Source organism: Convolutriloba macropyga, chromosome 4, assembly GCF_964194025.1.
Source record: "Convolutriloba macropyga chromosome 4, txConMacr16.3, whole genome shotgun sequence".
NCBI lineage: Eukaryota > Metazoa > Xenacoelomorpha > Acoela > Convolutidae > Convolutriloba > Convolutriloba macropyga.
The window spans coordinates 45559567-45586503 of NC_134471.1; the positions used below are offsets into that span (position 1 = coordinate 45559567).

Here is a 26937-nt window from a genome sequence, read left to right on the forward strand (position 1 = left end):
TGTGGGTACTTTTGGAATATCCATTTGGATATTCTTAAATGGGTGTTTGTTATGTTGAGTAATTTTCTCTCACCTTCTTTTTGTTGTGTTCCAATTGTGAGTCGGAGGCCTAGTTTGTTCATGATGTCTCTCCCCATGATATTTATTGTATTGGTGTCTACCAATAGGATTGTGCAGTTTCTTGCAGTTGATGTTCCTGACGATATGTCCACGTGGATTGTGCCGAGTATGTTTATTTTGTTGTTGTTGAAACATCTGAATTCGCCCAGTGATTTGTCCGGATGTTGGATCTTTGTCTTGTTGTCTACTAGTAGCTTTTTTGCTGTTTGGATGTTCATGAAACTCCTGGGGCTTCCTGTGTCGGCTAACCAGTAGGTTTGTTTTTTGTTTGTGTATGTTTTTAGCCAGAATTCCCCTCTTCTAGTCTTGTTGATGTCGCTGACTTTTTCGTTTGTAAATTGAACTGAATGGATGAAGTTTGTTGTGTTTTGCCAGTCTTCCATCATTTCCCGAATGTAACAAGTTGCTTCTGGGTCGATTGTTTCCTCGGTTGAATTGTCTATGTCCTCCTGTTCTTCTTCGTTTATACTTCTCATTTTTTGTGATGTTTTTCTTTGAACCAATTGGTTATTCTTTTGTTGTTGTTGGTAGCCCGAGTATGTTTGTTGTCCTGTATAGTTTTGTTGTCTGCGTTGTTGTGGGTTGTATTGTGGACGTGGTGGCATCTCTGATTTGCATTGTTTTGCGAAGTGACCTATTTTCCTACATATTCTGCAGATTTCGTTTTTTGCAGGGCAAACGTTTAAATGGCCAGGGAGAAATTTGTTGCCACAGCGTCGGCAGTCTTGGACTTGTCCTGATTGTGGGGTTGGGAGAACTGGGACTCTGTTTTGTCGTTTTATGTACTGAATTTTTTCGAACCATGGGTTTGCTTGTAGTGTACTTGTATAGGTGTTTCTCATTTTCTGTTGACTTTCTTGTCCTCTTTCTCGTGCCAGTGCATATTGTAGTGTCTCTGCTGGTGTTCGTTCCTCTGATAGTAAATCCATTTGGATTTGCTGGTTGTTCATGCCTTGAATGAAGATGCTCTTGACAAGGTTTTCCTCCATGTGTTCCCAGTTGCAGACTGATGCGTGTTTTTTGATTCGTGAGTGGAATACTTCTAGTGATTGAATACTTCTAGTGATTCGCCTTCTTTTTGTCGGCATCGGAAGAATTGGTATCTGTCAAATGTTTCGTTCCTTGTTTGCATGAATGATTCTCTAAGTTGTTCTACTAGTGCATCCGTGGTGCATTTTTGAATGTCTGTGTGAGGGAATCTTTGGTGGAAAATGTTTGTTGCTTGTGTTCCTAGTGAGAGGTATATGTGACTTTTTGTTTTGTTATCTGCTTCTTCCCATGGTGTGTTGTCTACTTGTGGTCCCCTATCTTCTATGTCTTTGCATGAGTTTTGCCAATCGGTGCGTCTTTTGACGTTTCTTTGTTCCCTTTGCCTTCTTTCGGCAGTTGTTTCATCGGGTAGTGCTGGTTCGTAGTGTGGCTCTGTTGGATAATCAAGGTCTTCATTTTCTGGTCTTGGTTGTAGTAGCTTGTTGACTTGTATATTTTCTTTTACCATGATTGCTAGTTTTACTGTAGCTAGCCATTTTTTCCCATTCTATTTCGGGTTGGTGACCTTTGTCCCAAAAGAAATTTACTCCTAATGGGGAGCGAGCCATAGTTGACTGCGCCATGTTGTGTGTGAATCGCTCAACAAAGAAAAGAGCAAGAGTTTATCTTGAATTTTGATAACTATTCTCTGAACGCGTTAAGGCAGAACTGCAATCGAGTGCTTTCGCACTTGTTGGTCAAGACACAATACCAGTTGTACTGTGTGGTTAACAGTTAACAGAAATGTCAATCACAATCATCAATCTATGTACAATGAGTTGTCACCAATTGGTTAGGTGTTAGCATCTAGATAAGTACGTATGACAGCAAATGAGTTTGTTCTCCGGATGGAGATTATACCATAAGATAAATATGTATATAGTTTAAGAGTGTTTAATATTAATACTTGATATACTTGGTTGCGATTTGTGGATTCCTCCACCACAATAATAATAATAATAATAATAATAATAATAATAATAATAATAATAATAATAATAATAATAATAATAATAATAATAATAATAATAATAATAATAATAATAATAATAATAATAATAATAATGATAATAATAATAATAATAATAATAATAATAATAATAATAATAATAATAATAATAATAATAATAATAATAATAATAATAATAATAATAATAATAATAATAATAATAATAATAATAATAATAATAATAATAATAATAATAATAATAATAATAAAATAATAATAATAATAATAAATAATAATAATAATAATAATAATAATAATAATAATAATAATAATAATAATAATAATAATAATAATAGTAAAAATAATAAAATAATAATAATAATAATAATAATAGTAATAATAATAATAATAATAATAATAATAATAATAATAATAATAATAATAATAATAATAATAATAATAATAATAAAAATAATAATAACAATAATAATAATAATAATAATAATAATAATAATAATAATAATAATAATAATAATAATAATAAGAATAATAATAATAATAATAATAATAATAATAATAATAATAATAATAATAATAATAATATTAATAATAATAATAATAATAATAATAATAATAATAATAATAATAATAATAATAATAATAATAATAATAATAATAATAATAGTAATAATAATAATAATAATAATAATAATAATAATAATAGTAATAATAAAAATAATAATAGTAATAATAATAATAATAATAATAATAATAATAATAATAATAATAATAATAATAATAATAATAATAATAATAATAATAATAGTTGTATTAATAATAATAATAATAATAATAATAATAATAATAATAATAATAATAATAATAAAAACGATAATAAAAATAATAATAATTGTGGTGGAGAGCAAGGACGTATGAAAACCAAGTTTATCATCTACTACTATAAACTCGATGAAACTATATTATTCGTATTATCATTCCTCATGGAATTCATCAACCTTGTTACAATAGATCTGGCTACATTAAAGCAGTAAACTTCGTTGCTATGAACTTAATCTTTTCGTTGTACTTTCGTCTTAAAGTGGTAATCCTTACGGACAGGTACTGTCTGTCACGTAAGCTATGTGTTAGCGTTCCGAGAGAAAAGCCAAGCGCTATTTGCCAAATAATCGTAGAAAACAGTCTGAATTGACTTTCCGCAACTGATCTTTTGACCGCTAGTATTTCACTACACAACATGGCGCAGTCAGCACTCACACAATCACCACAACAACCAGCCATTTCGGCTAAAGAGAACATACAGGTAGAAAAAACTATTGCAACCTAAACCCATCGCAGAAGAACTAGATTACCCACAGGAAACCGATATATGAACCAGCACTTTCAGATGAAACGACAGCAGAGAAAAGACAAAGAGAACAACGAAACATAAAAGAAAGGTGGACTGGAAAAATCTATGCCAAGCAGTAGAGGACCAAAGTCCAATGTTAGACAAATCTAAACGGGACGAAATCGACAACAAGATAAAAAGCTTAATATTACTATCACTCGGAACAGAAGGAACAAATTTTTTTCACCAACGCAACTCACACACAGACTTAGCAAAACGCATCACAGGCGCACTAGTAAAACAAACACAGGACACATTCAAAGAAATAAGAAATAAAACGTTCGACAGATTCCAAGTTTTGCGATGCACACAAAACCCAGGCGAATCATTAGAAAAATTCCGCTCCAGAATAAAGCTAAAAGCAGCACTCTGTAACTGGGAAGATCTAGAAGACAGCTTAGTAAAAAGCATCTTCATACAAGGAATGTCAAATCCACAGTTCCAAATGGATCTACTGTCAGAAGAGAGAGATGCAACAGAAACACTACACTATGCAATAACAAGAGAAAGAGGACAAGAAAATCAACAACGCATAAGCAGCACACACGCACAAAATCCAAATGGATCAGGAATTATTCTTATACAAAGAACAGGACAACAAACAGCAAGAAGAAGCATTCTACCCACACCTCCAAACAACAATAAAATACCAGACTCCTGGAAATGCGGGTACAATTTCATTAAGGAACATCTAGACAACTGCCCCCCAAAAAACACAATATTTAACATTTGCAAGAAAATAAGGCACTATGCAAAAGGGAAATACAAAATTTACAAAGAAACCACAACTAAAATAGAACCCAACAACTGAACAACACGCAACAACAAGCAAACACAAGAAGGGTACCCAACATCCAACAATCAAATCCAGAAAACGAATCAATCCAAGAGGAGGAAGAAGCAGAAACAGAAACCATCGACCCCGAAAGCACATACTGTATTAGAGAAATGATGGAAGATTGGAGCTCCATAAACTTCATACAATCGCTAAACTTCACAACGGTTTCCAAAAAACACATAAACCAAAACCAACAAGGAGAATTCTTGATACAAACAAAAAGCAATGATGAGGAGATCAACTGGCTGGTAGACACTGGCAGCCCACGATCATTAAACTCACGACGCAGAGCACAATATTTAACCAAGAAACTAGGCCACAAAATAATAAAAAAGACACAAACATCGAAGAGTTCAGATGCTTCATCAACAACAAATTACAGGTGGGTTACACAATCCAACTGGATCTCGAGACCGGCAATACAACAGCACAAAGCTGCCAAGTACTAGTTGTTCCTCAAAACACAGTAAACCTCCTAGGCAGAGACACCCTTCAAAAACTCGGAATTGAAATAACCTACACAACACCAAGTGTGAAAATACAAAACATACATTCGGTACAAAACAATATTGCAAAGTGGGTATTCCAAAAATACCAAACCTGTGCACCAGAATTGGAAAATCAAAAAACCATATAGCAAAACCAACATTCCATCATACATTCCACCCAACACAACACAAAGGAAGAGGAAGACCGCTACATCTAACAGATAAAGTAGAAAGAGAACTAAAAAAAACTTTAGAAGGCAAATAAATAATAAAATTAGAGAAATGTTCGGACGAATACTTCATTGGCCCCGTGGTAATCACCGTAAAACGCGACAAATCCACCAAAATAGCACTAGACTCGAAAAAACTAAACGACGCTATCCATAAAAACAAATACCAAATGCAAAGCTTTGACAACCTCATGGACACAATAGCATGCAAAATTATTGAACTTAAACAAAAAGCATGAATCCTCTAGTTTTCAAAAGTAGACCAAAAAAAACGCATATAGCCAAGTACCTCAACATGAAGACACACAAAAACACTGTAACTTCAACATACTAGGGTGAAACGCTACAGGAACATATAGATTCATAAACGGTTTCTAAGGACTAACAGATTTGCCAGCAACATTGCAAAAAATCATTGATTTCACGCTTGCAAACATAAAATCGGCACACGCATTCCTAGATGACATAATAATCATAAAAAAGGATCACTAACAAACCACGAAAGTGAACTAAACAAAGTACTCGCCCGATTAGATCAAGAAAACTTGGCAATAAGCCTACATAAATGCGACTTTGCGGTTACAGAAATAACATGGTTAGGATACAAAATAAATCCAGGTGAAATCATACCAACAACAAAAAAAAACGGAATCACTCATAAAATTGGACCCAAAAACACTAAAACAACTTAGATCACTAATTGGAAGCATACACCATCTACAAAATTTTATTCCCAACCTATCACAAATATCAGCCCCACTCCGACCTTTACTCTTACATAAAAAAACAGCAAACTAGACTGGAACGAAGAACACACAAAATCATTCAATCAAATAAGAAACGCCATCAAGCAAATAATAGAAAACAAACATTTCGATACAAATCGACTAACAAGAGTGCCTTGCGATGCAAGCAAGGAAGGGTTAGGAGCTTGTCTGGAACAGAAATACGACAACGAGTGGCACCCCATAGCCTATGCAAGTCTAAACACGAATGAACAAAAATATAGCATAACTGAATTAGAATTACTATCAGCAGTATGATCATTAGATCATTTCAAATACTACCTATACGGATCACATTTTACACTCCAAATGGATCACCGAGCCCTACTATCGGCCCTAAAAGACAATAGGGGAAACAAACATATCAAAGCAGATTAACAAGATGGGTAGACAGACTTTTACCATTCAACTTTTCGGTAGAATACATTGCTGGAAAAAAATGGGATTCGCAGATTTTAGTAGACACCCCACTTCAGCAGCGATACCAATTTCAAAATAAGACGAAAATATCTTAATAAGTTTAATAGATTCATTTATATTTATGATAAAGAAAGTAGACAAAATTTCATTCAATATTATCACAGCAAGTACACCAGTACAAAATGAGGTAATACAGACGAGTGAGCAAAAACAAACAGAGCAACACGCTTTTAGCCATTCGCGTAACACAAAACAGTCGCACTCAATTAATCCATTAATCGTTAATGTTTGCACAAGAAGTAAGCCCAACGTAAATACATTTGACCAAAAGATTACTAAAAGATGTCGTGGCCCAAACAAAAAAGATATGTTATAATTCGGACGTGCAGACACCCCACCAGATAACCCCCAATGATTAATTCAACTACAACCCCACAGGCTTTACCATTGGCACTCAAACAGACAGTAACTCAGACTTAGGACAAGGACTTAAATCACTGAATCCTAACATTGTAAAAAATCCTTTAAAAGATATTACAATAGAAAACTCCGCAGACTATGTACTCAACTTACATAAGGTATTTGGAGAGGCATTCAAAGCTATCAAAATCGATTCCACCTGTAACAAAATTCACAGACTTATAGAGCTGCAAGACTGGATTGCAATTAAAAAATTTTCAAAGTATTGGTATAGTCTTCGCAAAGAGTTATCTGTTGTTCCAAATGGATGAATACTTTACGACGGCAAATTATATATACCCACACAACTCAGAAAGAGAATCATAGATTCCGTTCACAAAGCACATCCTGGCCAAGGCGGAATGATTTATCTAGCGCAACTTGTGTGGTACCCCCAAATACACAGAGACATTGTCGCGTTAGTCCAAAGATGCAAACAGTGCACAAGAACAGGTAAAAATCTAAAACCTATCATTCCGAAAAACAAACACGTAGAACTACCACCATTATCCGAACCAAACGAAGAAGTCCAAACGGACTTTGCAGGTCCCATAACTAACAACAACAGAGATACATACATATTAGTAACAATAGACAGATACTCAAGATATCCTCACGCAGAAACATACACTAACTGCGATACAGAGACAGCTATAAGCTACCTAAAAGAATGTATAAATTTTCACGGAATACCGCGATCACTAAGGTGCGATCAAGCACAAGCATTCAAAGCAAAAAAAACTTTGAAAATTTCTGCAAAGATAATAACAAAAAACTAATACTTGCCCCCACTGGAGATCTTAGGGGCACAGGAAAGGTTGAAACACTTATCCAAACAATAAAAAGACGACTAGCAGCAACAAACATAGATACCAATTGGTCAAAAGAAACACTCGCCAACAAAATATCGGCAATAATAGAAAACATAAAACTCATTCCAAACACAACAACAAAAATCACTCCATTTGAAGCACATTTCGGCAGAAAAGCAAACACACAAACAGTCAACAAATTCATACACCCAAACAAGAAAAATCTCACATATAGTAATATAAAGCATTTCTATTTAGACCAAAAATCTATGTGGAATTTCTCTGACTCTGAACCGAACCTGGATATCAAATACAACACCCCAGAAGACTCAGAAGCAGAATCAGACACAACCCTTGCAAGACAAATGCACAATAAACGTAAGCAAATCTCACCGATTAAGATAACACCCGATAAACCAAGCATGACGTTCGGAGATTAGACCTCCGTACTAATAAATAAAAGAAAACAAATAGCCAGAAAAACATTAGTGAGAAGAGCACCAGAACCGAGAGGAACATTAAAACCATTATGAAATATAATTTCAGATGGAACTATAACTGAATATACACCATCCACAATTTCAATTGACACATATAACAGAACTAACACACGAATTCGGAAAAGCGACTTAGCCATCGCAAGAGAAATATATCGAAAACCTACACCACCACCACAAACACAAGAATCTAAACCACAACTAATGCACTTCGTCGCTTGTAAGAGGGTGCATGAATATAATAGTAATAGAGAAAAAATACGTAAATTATGTTTAGAAGAAACGAAACAACTCCAAATGGAAGCCCAACAGTGAGAAGTCCTGGTCAAAATGGAACAAAACAAACCCTGCGAGGAAATGCCAGGAACCTCGTAAAAATCGGACAGGAAGGCCACACATCACCAAGCAGAACCATCAACTAAGGCAACCCATGAAACCGGACAAACAAGAAAGCAGGCAACAGCACAAAAAGCCGCAACCGCCTAAAAACAACGGACAGAGCGCAAACGCTAGGCAATCTCACCATCAAAAAGGACAACTCGCTCCACGAAGAACAAGACATCACTCTTCGAACAAAAATCTAAAGAAGCGGCCATATGGATTTTTCTTCATTCAACAACTCTAAAACAATTGAAATCGTCAACTTAGCCTCAGACTCATCAGCAGCCAGCCCAATGCGGATCGTAACTTCATCATACCCAAAAAACATTTTTAACAAATCCCCAAAATCCATAAGACATATCGACAACGTAGTCAACAGAATCAAAGCAACCAACCAAGCGCGAGAAGAACAGAGCACAAAGATCAACGACCCGGACACGGACACAGACTACGCAAACATCATAGCAAAAAAGAAGGCAGATCCACCACAAGCCGATCCACACGACAGCAACACCACACAGCAGAATCCCACCACATCACAACCACATATTCATCCACACCACTCCAACAAGACTCCCCCACATCCACAAACGGCAGAACACGACTCCACCTCAGACATTTAAAACGAAACCCAGACAAACACGACAACCAACTATATCGGCCAACAACCATACAACATCGACTCCGACACTTTCCCAAAAACCAAGACCTCAAAACAAAGCCCCATCTCATCTCTCAATACAGAGGACATAGAGGAAATCAACAAATTGATATTCGACTAAAAGTTCGTAGAATATCATTCTAAGCGGGGGAAGTGTGGTGGAGAGCATGAACGTATGAAACCAAGTATATCATCTACTAATATAAACTCGATGAAACTATATTATTCGTATTATCATTCCTCATGGAATTCATCAACCTTGTTACAATAGATCTGGCTACATTAAAGCAGTAGACTTCGTTGCTATGAACTTAATCTTTTCGTTGTACTTTCGTGTTAAAGTGGTAATCCTTACGGACAGGTACTGTCTGTCACGTAAGCTATGTGTTAGCGTTCCGAGAGAAAAGCCAAGCGCTTTTTGCCAAATAATCGTAGAAAACAGTCTGAATTGACTTTCCGCAACTGATCTTTTGACCGCTAGTATTTCACTACATCATAATAATACTAATAGTAATAATAATAATAAAATTAATAATAATAATAATAATAATAATAATAATAATAATAATAATAATAATAATAATAATAATAATAATAATAATAAGTATAATAATAATAATAATAATAACAATAATAAAAATAATAATAATAATAATAATAATAATAATAATAACAATAATAATAATAATAATAATAATAATAATAATAATAATAATAATAATAATAATAATAATAATAATAATAATAATAATAATAATAATAATAATATTAATAATAATAATAAAAATAATAATAATAATAATTGTGGTACATAGGTACTACTCTTATAGACAATTTCATTTTACGATGTAGTAAACTAATAAATCCTTCATGCAGTATGTAAATCTTAAACATTGTTAACCTTCTGCAATCGTCCGACGATTGCCTCTTATGTTAATGTTGACTGGTTCCACGCACTAAGTGTGCAGACTGCCAAATGGCTAACTGCAGGTCTGTCTTAACAACCCTTGAATACAGTTGCGCGTTGAGAATTCTCTTTTCAATAATAAGCTTATTTCACCGACCGATAGATTACGTATCACAAGGCGCAGTCAGCTGAAAAAGGAAAGACAATTCTAGGTCTCGAACCATTTTGGGATAAACCCAGTTCGAACCCACCCATACCATGGGAGGAATGGAGAAGCCAACTGAAAATGGCCCTCGTCGCAAAGACAAATATCGAAATTGACGACCTCCTAAGAGAGAAACCGACGACAGTCATTTATCCCCCCGAACCCGTAGAGGAACAACCAGTACACAACCCAACCCAAACGATGGAGAGAGAAAAAATTACAAGATACAATCAGGCAGTAGACAAATGGAAAAACGATTGCAGTATAATTGACAGGATAGGGGTGCTATGCGGCGACAAGCCATGGGACATTGCCGATAAGAAGGCAAAGTCAATGGTTTACTTAACCGTTGGAATCGAAGGACGAAGAATGCATACCAGAAAATACCCCCCACCAACGTCGAGAACATCACAAAACAACAACTGTGGGAAGAACTGGAACTGACTGGAACTGACGTTCATCAGACCACGGAACGTCACATTCGATCCGATCGCTACCTACTACTCACAAGACGACAACAAAAGGGAGAAACCATGGAGCAATTCCACTCCGCTTTAAGATCATTAGCGGAAGTCTGACAATTAGGAGCATTGGAAGACGACCCTCTAAGAGACATATTTACAGCCAACATGACCGACCCGGAAATCCAAAAAGAACTAAATGTAACTCTAGACCCAGAAAAAGCTTTCGAATTAGCCATCAGCATTGAACTCGGCGCAAGAAGCCAATTAGCTATACAAGCAAAAAATACTACAGACTCCTCAATGGTATCAACCGCAGGAAGATCAGAACCTGTCCTTGCAATAATTAGCTCCAGATAACGGGGAAACTAAAGAGGCAATTTCAACCAGCCTAGAGGCAATTACAATCCGCCCAGAGGCAATCCAAACCAGTCTTAACAGACAACAATTCCAACAACATAATTGTCGGAAATGCGGACAACCCTGGACACAAGAACATCGGGCTAAATGCCAAGCCATCGGATAGACGTGTAGAAGATGCATTAAACTCAACCACCTTGCTAAAGTCTGCAGGTCCAACATGAACAGATACCCCAACAATCGCAACATCAATGAAATAACCGAATCAGAAGAAACACCAAAACAAGAACAAATAAATATGGTTTCATTAAACACGGAAATAGAAAGCATCAAAACAGAGTCAGACGACGATTATATGGTGAATCTAATCTCTCCCACGGAGGTATCACCTACACCAACGAAGCTCCACATCAAGTTTGGCAATATCAAATATTGGGTAATGGTGGACGCAGGCAGTTCGAACAGTCTGGTAACAGAAGGAATGGCACACGAGATAGCGGGCAGGGATAAGAACAGCTGGTGGAGTCGTAAAACGAATACCACAAACCTACGCAGCTTCACGAAAACACCGATCAGAAACGTAGGCACACTATATTGTGGCATAGAGTGTAATGTCTGGAATGCAGGGAGAGCCGATCTCATAGTGGTGCCCAACAAACACAGAGCAATCATTGGCCGTGACCTAATCCAAGGACTAGGGATCCAAGTCAACCAATAACCTTCTCCCGGTACAAGTTGCAATGATACAAAACCCAGAAGGACAAAACTTAAAAATAAAAATAGCCAAAAATTCCCTAATCTAATAAAAAGGATAAGACGATCAAAAAAATCATATCGTCAAATCAAAATTCAAAACAAACTTCACACCCATCCACCATAGAGGACGGAGAATCCCAATCCACCTACAATCACAAGTCGAAGAAGAACTCAAAAACTTCAAAAGAACGGTAACATAATTAAACTGGACAAATGCAGCGACAAAAATTTTATTTCACCTATAGTAATTACAGTCAAACGAGACAAAACAATAAAACTTGCAATGGACTCCAAAGTTATCAACAAAGCGATTCATAAAAACAAATATCAAATGCATAATATAGACTGCCTAATGGACAACATCGCACAGTCTATCTCGGAATCGTCGCACGAAAGCGAAGTATATTTTTCCACCATCGATCTACGATATGCATATAGCCAATTACCACATGATGTGGCAACCGCCAAACATTGCAACGTTAACATTTTAGGTGGCCAAGCTACTGGAACATACAGATTCATAACAGGTTTTTACGGTTTAACCGACATGCCCGCAGAATTCCAAAAGGCTATAGACACCACACTAAGAGGTCTCAAAAACACATATAGTTTCTTAGACGACATAATAATCGTTACGGGCGGCGGATTAAAAAAGCATATAGAACAAGTATTCAAATGTCTCGAAAAACTCGACAAAGAAAACCTAAGCATAAACCTAGAAAAATGCCATTTCGCAAAAAATAAAATAGAATGGCTAGGTTTCGAAATCAATCAACATGGTATGAAACCATTGGTCACCAAAACAGAAGCCATTAAAAGCTTAAAGACACCTAGCACAGGTAAACAACTCAAATCCTTCCTAGGTAGTGTACATCACCTAACAAAATTCGTCCCAAATTTAGCAACAAATGCAGAGTCTTTCGAGAGCTACTGAAAAAAGATAACAAATACATATGGACCACAAAACACCAAACAGTATTTAAAAAAATTAAAGAGCACATAAAAAACATAGCGGAAAACACGCACTATGATCCGTCAAGAAAGACAAGAGTACGTACAGACGCATCACGATCAGGACTCGGAGCGGTACTCGAGCAGGAATTGAGCAATGGTTGGGAAACAATAGCAAACGCCTCACGTTTCCTAAACAAAGCCGAAGAAAAATATAGCATCAATGAGCTCGAACTCCTAGGCCTAGTCTGGTCATTTGAAGATTTTAAGCACTATTTATATGGTCATTACTTCACCATTGCTATCCATACTTAAAGATAAATCAACAAAAGCGCACCAAAGTAGATTGTAGATTAACTCGCTGGTGCGATAGGTTAATTCCATTCCACTTCAATATCGAACACATACCATGTTCAAAAATGAGCCTCACAGATTACATATCTAGAAACCCACACGGCGCCGCAAAACCAATTAGTATGTACGATGAGGACTTTGTATTAGCACAAATAGAGGCAATAGTATAAACAATTAATGCAATTAGACAACGTGGTAGACCACAAAAATGTCCTAATCTGGAAACGCAAGACGATTCAAAACCATCAAACAAAACGTCGATAATCAGATGCCCAAGAGGCCACCCAAGAAAATTACCCTTGCAATCGCAAGATGATTCCAGAGTCAAAGCGCAATCGCAAAACTGGAGTCAGTATTGACTTCCAACAAAAAGATTTAGAGACTTTATTTATGTTAATAAATCTAAACTAAAATACTCAACCCAGATTGGTTAAAAATATGGAAATACCTTTCCTTTGAATGTTTATCTGTTTACCCGTTGGTAACAAAACACGCTACCCCTTTAGTCGGTACCAGTCATACCTGATATAATAATAAAGTAGATTTCTCTCTCTCCACTCCGCTCTTGTTTTAGTATTGAGATATACGTTAGACTTTTGGCATTTCGGCCTTTGCACTGTCTACTGAAGCTCAGATAGAAGAGTAACAGACTAGAGGTCTAGAACTTTAGTTAGTCAGATATGCCTTAAGATTTGACTATATTCTTGAGACACCATAAAACAGAAGTAGAGTAACCTCTCAAGGTAACCCTACCTCAGCACACGTCTTATCTGGTGCGACCAGTGCCGGACTATATTGAAATAACAAATTTCCATCTTTCATTCTCCATAACGGAAAAATTAACAATTGAACAAAACAATCTCGAGATCTAACATAACAGCAGTAACAATGACCAGTGGTTATCTACAACAAACAAATACAAACTTTTTCTTAACACCATTTACAATCTCTGATGATTGTCCGCTAGAAAACCGCGAGACAATACACAAAATACTAATAAATTTGAAGAATAACTTCTTCAAAGAAACAAGACATATACAACAAATCAATATTCATAGAAACCATCTAGCACATTATCTACCAGTAATACTACTGGGTAGAGACCAACTTAACAAGCATTACATTTTCACATTAACAGATTGAACAACAAACAAGAAAACGTTTCATAATTTTCAAAATGAAACAAAATTATCAGATATGTTTAAAACATTCTTGAAACGACATGAAGATTCTCAAGACAGATCAAAAATAACAGCAATACCAAATACAACATACGAACTACTCCGAAACACAATTGTATATTTGAACGACCAACAAAGACAAATACAGTCAGTAAACGATAGACTCAGAAATGATATATTAAATTATAATAAGTGGTTAACAAAAATTATTGAACTAAAAACAGAATTAAAAACAGCTACAATTGATATAATTCAAATAATCTCAGAATTTACTTTCTTATTTTAGTTAGATAACTTTGAACACATTAACGAAAAACGAATTTGGAGAAACATTTCGAGAGGAGGTTGAAAATCTGGATGAAGAACTCAGACGCATCTGGGACGGTGAGTGCTATTCACCACACTTCGAAAGTACATTAATAGTATGTTCAGACAGTATAAATTACATACAAGGACTAGAAGATTATGTACAAATCACAGATCAAGGACAACTGGGTTCCTCAACGTTTAGCTTGTCAAAAACACTTACAACTACGTCAACACCAAAAGAGGTTCAAATAAACACAAGTCTGCAAGGAAAACAAAAATCAACGATAAAACCAGACAAACAGCTAACCTCAAAATTGTCTGGAAACCAACAAAATATTGTAGACGAAATATAAATTTCCGATTCAGATGAAAAAGAAAAAGAAATAAAATTTGGGAATTGGATACCGCCAACAGTAAATCAGAGAGTTAGGAAGAAAACTCAACAAACAATGAATCCAGACTATATTAGAAACAGTACATATATAAGCTCACTACACGAAAACAATGATAATCACGATTTACATTGGGAACAACAAATGTATAACTATAATGATCTAAAAGATGAAATCACAGAAAAAGTAACAAATCATACAAATAAATTAATAGACAATATAGAAAACAAATTTAGACAAATAAACGAAAATATGGAAACAAGATGAAGCATTACAATCAATGTTTAACAGATTCAAAAGAACGATAAATGACATTAATATACAGTACAATACACGAACAGAAAACAGAAAAGTAGACGAGAGTAATATACAAAACAACAGACACGAAAATAGAACACGAAGATAAACCCCAAGTACTGCAAATTCAAATACAACAGAAGAAAGAGAGACAACGGTAACAGAACCTCCATTACCATTCTATAAACAATTAACATCAATGAGTATAAACGAAGAACCACAAATTGAACAAAACATAAGTAGTGGTTCAGTACCAACGACAATAAGACCATTTGATGGTACAGATCCAGCATATACTGTTGAAGAATATCTAAACAGTATAGTGGCAGCAATGATATTTAGCAGCGGCATAGAACCGGTAAACAAACCAGGACACCACCAATGGAAAGTAAAAAGAGCAGCCTTAATATTACACACACTACAAGGCCCAGCTCAAAAATGGTATTCAACTCTACCGAGTGAAACCAAATTGGATTGGGAAACATTTTGCAAAGAATTCTCAGATATGTTCGACTCAGAAAAATAAAAACAACAAGAAAAAATAGTATTACAACAACTACAAAAACATACTAACGAATCATTACGGTAACTTGCTCTAAGAATAGAAACACTTGTTAAAACAGCATATTCACTATATACAGAAGATTATAGAAATAGTGTAATGAATCAAACATTCAAAAGATATTTGGATAATGAACTGAAAACGGCAGCATTGAAAAAACATTTAAACCACAAACAAACACTAAGAGAACCAGAAATGCCATTCAAAGCACTAGTTGACAAAATAGATCAAATGGACTTAAAAAGAACAATAACGAATAATCATAAACGATTATACGAAACTAACCAAACTACGAATAACATTAATGACGACTTAAAACAAATGAATATAGCTTGTAATAATATAAACGACCTAAATCAAAACGACTTAGAACAATTTGAAGGTACAATTTGTAACGTCCTAAAGGGAATAAATAACACATACGATAGAAAAAATTTTAAAGGAAGACCAAAATTTGCACTATTTTGTAGTTACTGTAGTTCACACGGCAATACAAAAAGTCGATGCTTTAAAAGACCAAGACACAATACAACCAACGAAAATACAGATAGAACACATTACCCCATACTAGCTAACATTCACAACAACTACTTCGAAATTAATATCGACAAAAACGAATATTACCCAATATCATACGAAAAGTATCACAAAGAGACAAAAACAAATCTGATACCAAAATACAAACCGAAAATAAAGAACTGGCACTCTCCAACAATAGAAAAAGATGATCTCATTATTGAGAAAAATCAAAAAGGACCATACACAATCCACCATGACGATGAATATCTTAGATTGATAAATAACATAAAAATACAACAAAAACAAAATTATGAAAACGCAAAACTATCAGACATTTTCTGTGACAAAAAACAAAAGTAACAGAAAAACTAATCAAAGAAACTCAAATATTAGACCCTGTACTTCACAAAGTGAAAATGTGGAAAAAACATAACAATAAACCACATTCAGTAACAATGGACATACGTGGAAATAAGGGACTATTCGCATACTTTAGGAAATACAAATCGATCATCATTGATGAAAATTCAGAAATAATTAAAATTGTGATAAATATTCATAAAAAGTCAATACAACGAATCTGTCTACCACTAACATTATTACTATGCACATTTTACGAGAACCATTGAATAGACCTAGTAGGTCACACGGGACTCGAAAAATCAAAACGAAACATAATGGAAAAATACTATTTCCCAAACCTTACAACTTGGATAAAAATACTAATTGCAGACTGTATACAATGTCAGACAAACAAAGTGTTTGCGAACACAAAAATGAAAAGTAAACAAGAACAACTAGCACCGACAAAAAAATATTTTAACGAAATGATAATGATAGATACAAAAGGACCAATTTACCCTACATCAGAAGGAAATAACTACATCTTTGTCATAGTTGACGCATTCTCACACTATGTTGCTATAATGTGTGCACCAAAAATTAATGCACACTATGCATTTACAGCTTTATTTGAACATTGGTTCATGAAATTCGGACTACCCGAAGAAATCAGATCTGACAACGGATCTGAGTACATCAATACAGAACTAACACATTTACGCAATTACTCCGAAATAAAGTTTAAACCAAGCACCACATATGCACCTTGGACAAACGGATTAGTAGAAGGAACAAATAGAATAATTGGACAATTCATTAGAACATTACTAAATGAAAAATACAATAATTGGTCAAGAATGGCAAAATTCTTCCCATACGCGTACAACACAAAATATCAAACACGACACGGCATGTCACCATATGAAGTCGTTTTCAGTCAAAAACCGAGAACACCAACAAAAATAAAACTCGGAACAACAACGGATCAAATTGGTAATTGCAACCCATCGGATAAAAGTGCATGTAACACACAACCTACACATACACACCTGGAAAACCATTTAAACCATCCTAAAATTGCAAAATTACAAAAAGGAACATTCGCAAAATGGTTCCTAGACACAGAAAAACACTACAATGATACATATCAAAAGATAAAAAAATTTTTACAAAACAGAAAGAAGTTAACCGATGAAATGAACATTAGATTTAGAACAGCAAACCCCCTTGAGAAAAATAATTTTGTATTAGTCACTAATCAACAACAAATTGAGGGAGTATCGAAAAAACTTTTACCCCTAAAAACAGGACCATATTTAATTATTGATAAACTAACCGAAACAACGTACATCTTAAAAGATAACAATAAAGAACAAATAACAATACACAGAAATCACATTGTACCATACTATCCAAAAGAAAAACACATCAAATTAGAACTACAAAATTATCTCCTAACAAAAGAAATACCAACACTAAAACAACCAAACACATCAACTTACATGCAAAAAGAAATCCACGACTCGGATACAAAACACACACATCAATATAACCTTCGGAAAAGGAAGGTCACATTACAATAGTAAAAACTCAAAAGAGTAATAAATAATTATATAATACTTATAAATATATCATTCACTAAACATAATTATAACACTACTACTAATACTAGTCATCAATACTAACAATACTAACAACACTAACATTAATACGATTAATAGTCATTAAAAGGACTACCTTACACGCTATCATTTATACATTATGTTATATATATATATATATATATATATATATATATGTTATATATATATATATATATATATATATATATTTATATATATATATATATATATATATATATATATAGATTTATATATATATATATATATATATATATATATATATATATATGTATAAATATAACTCTACAATCTCTGATATTATGTGTCAGACTATTATGTTTCATACTATTATCTCTAATATTATGTTTCATATTTATGTCCAACTCTGCTATGTGTTTTCCCAGCTCTGCAATGGGTGGAAATGTATCTAAATACACCCAGTATTTTTACTATTCATTTACCTAAATCCCTCCATAAATCACATCCAGTATTTCTACGTTTACACACTTCCCTAACCCGAACCTGTGTATGTATCCCCGAAAACAAACAAACTAAATTGTTACAAAAGAACATCTATATTAAAACAATAATAAAGATAATAACACACAAAAAGTACAAAACACATCAATCAAAATGGAAATTGTTAATAACAAATACTCCTAAATCAATCCCTAACCCTTAACATATACATTATAATAAAACCACATTATATCACTCGTTCACTAGATCAAACACACCAAAATCTATTATAACTTTCAAATTACCTAGGCACAAACGTATTAACACCTTCAAAGGTAACAAACGATAAATACATAATTATAACAAAATAGTGAATAATTTCTTCATCATCAGCATCCTCCTTCATCATCATCGATGCAACTCTCTTGAACAAACTCCTTGAACAAATCTTCAATTCACAATCTTCACTACCTGTCTTTCACCACCTGCAATCCACCAGTCATCTTCAATCCACCACATGACACATCCAACCCTTGTGCTACACTTGCCCGTCAAGACATAAATCAAATAACAAATAAAACAAAATAAGCCAAAATAACAAACACTATTCTAACACAAACTGGTTATGATACTAGCCCCTGAACCAACCACTAAAGATTCTAAATGGTTTTTTCATGTAAACAAAAGAGCAAAACATAATAATACAAATAACAAACAGTATTTTGATGTTCACAGGCTTGGAACTGGAATAGACGTTTTTAAAGTTAATTGAATCAAAAAAAATAAACAACTAAATCAAATAACAAAATTCAAATAACATATTAGTTGAAAATAACAAAACACTCCACGATTGAGAACCCGCGGACTGGAATAGACATTTTGTAGAAATCAACATTAATAATAAACAAGTTATTACAATACAATAGATAATATAAAAAAGGGAAAAAAATAACACTAAAGAGGAAAGGCACAATTACTGCTATTACAAAACAAAAAAAGGAATACGAAATAAAAAATAACGAGTTCAACACAAACAACATAAACATACAGGAAAAGAATAACTTCCTCTTTACAAATCGAAATAACTTCCTCTTTTTAAACGAGTAACCCTCTAATACCGAATAAATACAAAATAATAATCAAGGTCAAAGACAAGAACACATAACACTGTTGCCAGAACTAAATGACACTGTTGGCAACATCGTTAGCCTACAAGAACTATTTAACACAAACGCCAAATAATAACCAAATGGTGATATAACTATGTGTAACAACCCAGTAAGAATAGTGTAACAATCCATTCGTTGTAACAATACATGTGTTGTAACCTATATGTAACAACCCAGACAGTAACAATCCAGAGTGGGATGACTCATTACCTGAAATATATACAAATACAATTTAGTTCAAATTTCAATATTCGTCGGTCAAATGACCTTCGGCTAACTAAACATTTCACAGTGACATTTTAACAAATTCTACGTCATAACCCAAACCTACGTCATAAGCAAAAACGGACGCTAAAAAGACGGACGTCATAGTCCTCATTAGTAACCGCATACCTCATTAGTAAACGAACACATCATTATCAGCAAAAGAAAAGATCAAAACAATCAACCTCATTCGTAAGATGAAGAGACTTGAAAAACCAAGTATCGGGACAAACGGCCCCCAGGCAGACGCCATTAGTAACAAGCTAAAAATGTCAACCTAATTAACATTGCCCACCATTACCAGATGGTGATTAACAAAATAGATCTAACACAGATCAATTATGTGTTGAAGTAGACACTTCAACACAACACAACCTCAACCATCAACGACTATGTACGTTGCAAACAAAAGGACTAATTAGCAGTTCGCACCATTTGCACCATTTGCACCATTTCTGCACAAATTGAAACTGTAACTAATTAACGGAACTTTACCTCATTAACACTAAACTTTCAAAGGATTTGAAAAAACCAGCAGATGGGATCATCATCATCATCATCATCGAAAAAACTATCAATAAAAATCCTACTTGAAACAAATTACTACCGCTAGATAACTAATTGGTATCTTACCTAATTGGTATCTAATGATAACTAATTTGTATCTTACCTACCAACAAGGGATAACGTCATCCACCAATCAAACATACCAATTACTTTCAAACATACCAATTACAAGAAAAAGACCATAACAAGAAAGCCGTAGAAAATCCGCAAAAGATACTCATAAATCAAAGGAAAACAATCCAAAATACTAATTACAATCAGAAAAATTAGTAAAATTGGCAACTTCAAGAATCAAGAAAGAAAAACGGAAGATATGTTAATGTCACCAACATTGTAGAGAGTACCGAACATTCAAGTAAAAATCACAACTCCGAATCACAACTCCGAATCACAACCTCTCTTAAATCAGAAAAATTTCTTCAATTCAGCAAAGCTGAAAACAGAATATTTAACAAACTTAAATTCAGTTTCTAACTTGAATTCAGTTTTTAACTTCAGAAAAGTTTGAATTCAAAGCCAACCTCAATTGGATTCATTCACAAAATAAACTCTCAATTTTAGAGAAAACTTTCGATCAAGTCTGATCTAATAAACAATTTTTTTCCTCATTCTCAATCTAATCATAACCTAAATCGTTCCCTTTTCAAATCTTCAAATCTGAAAAAGATTCTACGTAACTTCTGAACAAATTTAAAAGAGTAATTTCGCAAAAACTGCTTCCGAAATTATCTAACTTTCTTATTATTTTGTTTCGACATAAAATAATTCAGCAAAACCAGGTAAACTGAATTATCTACATTTCATTTCAGACAGACTAGTACATCATTATAGTCACCACCGTATTTAAATTCCGCCTATGTTGTCAGTCTCAGGATTTTTGAATTCATTTAATAAGAACCAACTTTTCATAAAAATATCAGTCCAACTAAACAATTTTATTGAACTTGACTACCCATCTGGCAGTCATTTACATTTTGATGACGATAGTGTTAAACTATCAAACTGTAAAGTATCAACTCAAGACTATCTCTTTATCATAGAAGGAATAACAAAAACTGGACAAGAGATAAAACTATTTTGGGGAGAAAAACATTTTGATTTACTTAAAAACACAGCACCGTGTACTGAGACAATCACAGAATTTGAAACACTAAAAGAACAAATTAACACTAAAGAGTGTGTCAACTTAAACCAGTTACATACAGTTTTCTTTGTAGTTTTTAAAAAAGGAGGCTATACACCTCATTGACGACAGAACAAAAAAGTAACAACGGTAATGATGCCACTCGTTGTTATAGTAATATATCAATAACGTTTTCACAAATATTGATGGTGCGGCACCGTTAAGTGTCAGTTACACCAGTAAATAACTGTCACCTTACAGTGGAGCATTGTATCCGATTTACACTAAAAATCACACCAACATCAACGAACAAACTAAGAACAAGTAGAAATACAATAGTTTCAATAATTCATTTCACAGAAGCATTAATAGCAATATATTTAATATTATCTAAAGTAATATTTTTCTTAACTATCTTTCTAGTACCGTGTATCGTGGTTATTTCAACATACCTAGCCATAGTAACTATAACTGAAATCGTACAAAATCGTAGAGTCATATATGCAAGCCCACCAGTACAATAAAAACATCTCACGAATGAAAAAAACTCTGATATATTCCACATATGCAAATCCAATATAGATATCATAGAACTCGAAATATTTAAATTTATTAAAATAGCACTTATAATCTACTTTTTCATCCGTATGTGTCTAAGTCTAATAGAATATTTTCTGTATCCATAAAAATTGATCCTATTCCTGATATTGAAGAATCCATTTACTACACCTTACACTCACAAAAGTTCTATTTACAAATACGATTTCCAGAAAATTCTCAATTATACGGTAACGTAATAAAATATCAATTAAATCTAAGACCAGATCACAGCGAAATTTGGATATCGAACCTAGGAGCACAAACACATCCACCAGGACAAGAATTAACATCACTCATTATATTACAACCACCATTCATTAACCTCCCACACCACGGACCTGGATCAGGAGCATAACATATAGCCAGCAAAAATTGCGTCATCAAGCAATAATCAAAGTAACAATCACCCAGAAAGACCACACCATAACGAAGTCACAGACTTAACAAATATTCCAATTTCACCAGAAATTGATGATACTTTGAACCCAGATAACGAAAACCCGTATACTGTACGACGGTAACGACCGGAAAGAAGAGAACTTCTACGAGCACAACGTCGATCGTCATTATCATTTCCAACACAAGACTCAACATTAGTCTCATATGGATCAACAGACATAGAATCTAATATAATAAGACCTTTAGAAACAAGACACTCCGAACCACCAAGTAAAACAGGAACACCTACAATACACAATTTTAGTATTAGTTCACCAAGCGAACACTCAAGTGTTCATACAGATCATACACCAACACCATCCGAGCTAAGAGCAAATCCTTTCTTACCCCCAACATTTTCACAAAGACAAGACTTCAATTTTGTTCAAGAACATTTCCGGGTACAACCAATACAATCACCTAATAGTTCACTTTGGTCAGCAACATCACCACAATCCGCAAGTACAACTACACCACCATTGAGAACAAATCAAACATCATCATCAAATACATCAGTAAGCCTACCAAGAGTCGAAATCCCAAACACCTTACAACCTCCGAGAAATACAGCACTATCCCCATCATCATTCATACCCGATATTAGATTACCCTCAAGCCATCCAGGACGAATTCGATCTACCCCCATATAAATTGTAACCCTCCAACTCAAATTAGAAAAAATGAACATACATACCTCTTCCCATTAGACCACAAAACTTGGAATCCACCCCCGCCGTTATACGGACCTACCAATCTTGGTGATACACTTACTAATTGGTCAAGAAATAGACTAACAAACACTTTAAATCTCACACATCGCCAACGCAACGCAGCACTTAACGTTTTAGCGACACCCTCTCTCGAACTTAAATTTAATACAACGATAAAATATAACACTATCTTTAATCATCCATTTCACGCTACAACACCATCTATAGTCACGACAACAATACCAGCACCTTTCATCTGCATTGAATTTATATACAAATTCGATAGATATACAAAACAAACTTTTGGATTTGCAACATTTTACAACCCACATACCGGTCTATCATATACAAGTCGATTCAACTGGAAGCTATAATCATCATATTTTTATTAATAATACTATATATATACATGAAAGTAGAAACAAAAATACAAATGGAACAAAGACTGAAAAATGAAGCTAGGCAGCGCATCAAAGACCGTATAAACGAAAAAATGGAATTACAAATCAAACATTTTAAAAATAAAAACAAAACAAGAAATGATAAAGCCATTAACAATTACCATACGTTTCATCAACAAAAACATGATAACCTTCAACACTGTGTATTTCAAAATCATACCAGTACTTATCCAAAATACTTCAACAATACTAAAATCGAAGAATTAAATAGCTTTGAAAACAATTCAGATTACGAAGCAATGTGGGAAATAGCCATCGACAAATGGACACGAAATTGGAACTTCTATAGAGAACGATTAACAGATAGTATATTAAACAAATTTAATTTGAACAGTAAAAGACAAAAAAGACAAACACAAGTAGACTTTGTAGAATTAACCGGACAAAATATTAAGGGTTCAGCAACAGGACCACAAGATATAATCATAGAACACTATGATTGGGATGCAGAAGAAATAACAAATGTAAAATATTACGAACTAAACAAAATTAGTACATGTACGTTCAAACCATTAGATCTTGACATGACAAAAACAGAAGTACAATTATTATTAAAAGCACGCGCAGTAGAAATAAAAGCATACGCAGTTGCAGGGACAATTAAAGAACAAGTAGAATGGTGTTCACAACACACCAACTACATTCGAGCAAATAGACCAAGTTTTTACGTCTCAGACGCACAAAGAACAAAAATATTAGACGCGGATGAAGTTCGAAACGAACTCGCTAGAATAAACCTTCTCAAGAACACAAAGAGTAAACCAACAAGATATAATATTTCATTTAATTATATCGCTAATCCACCACTCCAGAAAAAGATTGAAGAAATGCAAAGTCGAAAAAAATTTGATATGAATACCCCCTTGGTACCGCCATACGGATGGATACTTTATGATTACACAAATCAATTATGGATACCAAGCGCAATTAAAAATGCACAATCCAATTGCATGAAAGGACCACGAAAACAGAACAGAATAGATATATTAGACTGGACACTAGAAATACGTGAGATATCAATAATACTAAATCTAGACAACGATGAAATATCATACATGGGAACAAAACTACCCTGCGATTTCCGCAAAGGAGAATGCCTCCCAACACCATTCACATAAGCAACAATAGTATGGGAACCACAAACACATTGTCAACTCTTTGAACTAATTAGATTTGATGCCTTCATGGTAAAGTACCAAGATAGATATTGGATAGAGACAAACGCTGAATGGACAACAGTTCAACAACATGATCAAACACAGAAAATAAACATGAACACAGCAGATACTATAGCCACCAGATTTGAAATATACCCATTAGTCGAACGCGATTGCGGTTCACTTCAACCAATACACAAAACCGAATACGACGACATTTACATAATATACGAATACGGATTCGACATGCATACAGGGCAAAAAGTAACAAGGAAAAAAGAAAAATTTGAAGACGAAAAGTTCATACGAATAAAACCAAAACAAATAACATCACAAAGAACACGATAAGAAGATGAAGAAAACAAGCACTCCTACTATGGTTTTGTAAACCACAACACACACATGAACATGAAAATGGACCTTTTTATGAGTAACATATACTCAAGAATAAGTCTACAAGCAATAGAATTTTACTCGAAGATATGCGAACAAACTAGAAACCTTCGACAATTAACATTAACGCAAGTACAAAAGAACACTCAACTATTAGGATATATCCTCACTGGAGACAGACCAATATTTGTCAAACAAGGAGTAAATGTAATGAAAATGTACAAATGTCCGAAAAAATCACCACCTCTATATGTACCGCAAACACGCGAACGCAAAATACCAATTCTATACAAAAACAGAGTACAATACGTACACCAACTAACCCGACAAACATACTTATGGGCGAGCAAAGTCCCATGTTCACACAGTAACTTTGACCAACTAATATCGATAGACACTGAAGGGACGGCAAGGTACAGAGTCACACCATACCCTGTAAAAGTTGAAACTGTATTGAATACTATTTCACCTGAAGAAATAGTACTAGACAACATGTTTAGTAAAGCAAGTTTAATTGAAAGTGGTATATGCAGTAAAGAACAACTAGTACAAGAACAAAAACGAGATTTACTACATGAATTTATGCGAGACCGCGAAAAACCATTACAAGAAGCAACATCAGCAAATGCTCAGAAATTACTAGAACTTGAACAATTAGGATTAAAACAAACCGATAAAAACAACGAACAATCACTTAAATGGTTAAAAGATCTCAATATTAATGGATATAACTTCCAAATCGACCAACCCAGTGTCAACTGGAAGGAAATTTTTGACGGCGCATGGCTAAAAGAACAAATATTATCAATTTTTGGTTGGCCATGGTACATATTAGGAAAAATGGCAATCATATACGCTATGATTAGCATGATACTATTTTTAACAAATCTTATAATAAAATTCTATAATGCTTTTGCAATTCATAAAGCAATTGGCAAACAAGCTGGTATTACAAAAATACTTTTAACAGGAATATTTGGTATCTTCTCACAGACATTAACACAACTAGTAGCACAAATTCAAGAAGAGGAAAATAGCCACGATAGTGATAAAATTATTTACACTATACCAGACATAATAAACATAGAAAGAACATTTTTTGTCGACACTCTTCAGATATAACACATATAACAGATCACAACGGTAACGACAAACCATCACAAGTATATATTGACACTAATTACAAACACTATAATACAACTATTCGTAGAACAGATAAGGGAATACAATTACGAACATTAGCTTCATCACCGAAGAAACCAAAACCACCATTGCCAGAACGAAAATACAAACAAGAACCA

At 34.0% G+C, this 26937-nt stretch overlaps 1 protein-coding gene across 1 annotated transcript in view; it reads right to left on the bottom strand.

Annotated features, from left to right (window-relative positions):
* Nucleotides 1–21649, bottom strand: part of LOC142337704 (E3 ubiquitin-protein ligase RNF185-like) — a 464852-nt gene extending 443203 nt beyond the window's left edge. Inside the window, exon 1 of the mRNA XM_075387152.1 lies at nt 21640–21649. The gene's annotated coding sequence lies outside the window, so the exon portion shown is untranslated. The remainder of the gene's footprint in view (nt 1–21639) is intronic.
* Nucleotides 21650–26937: the final 5288 nt, after the last annotated feature.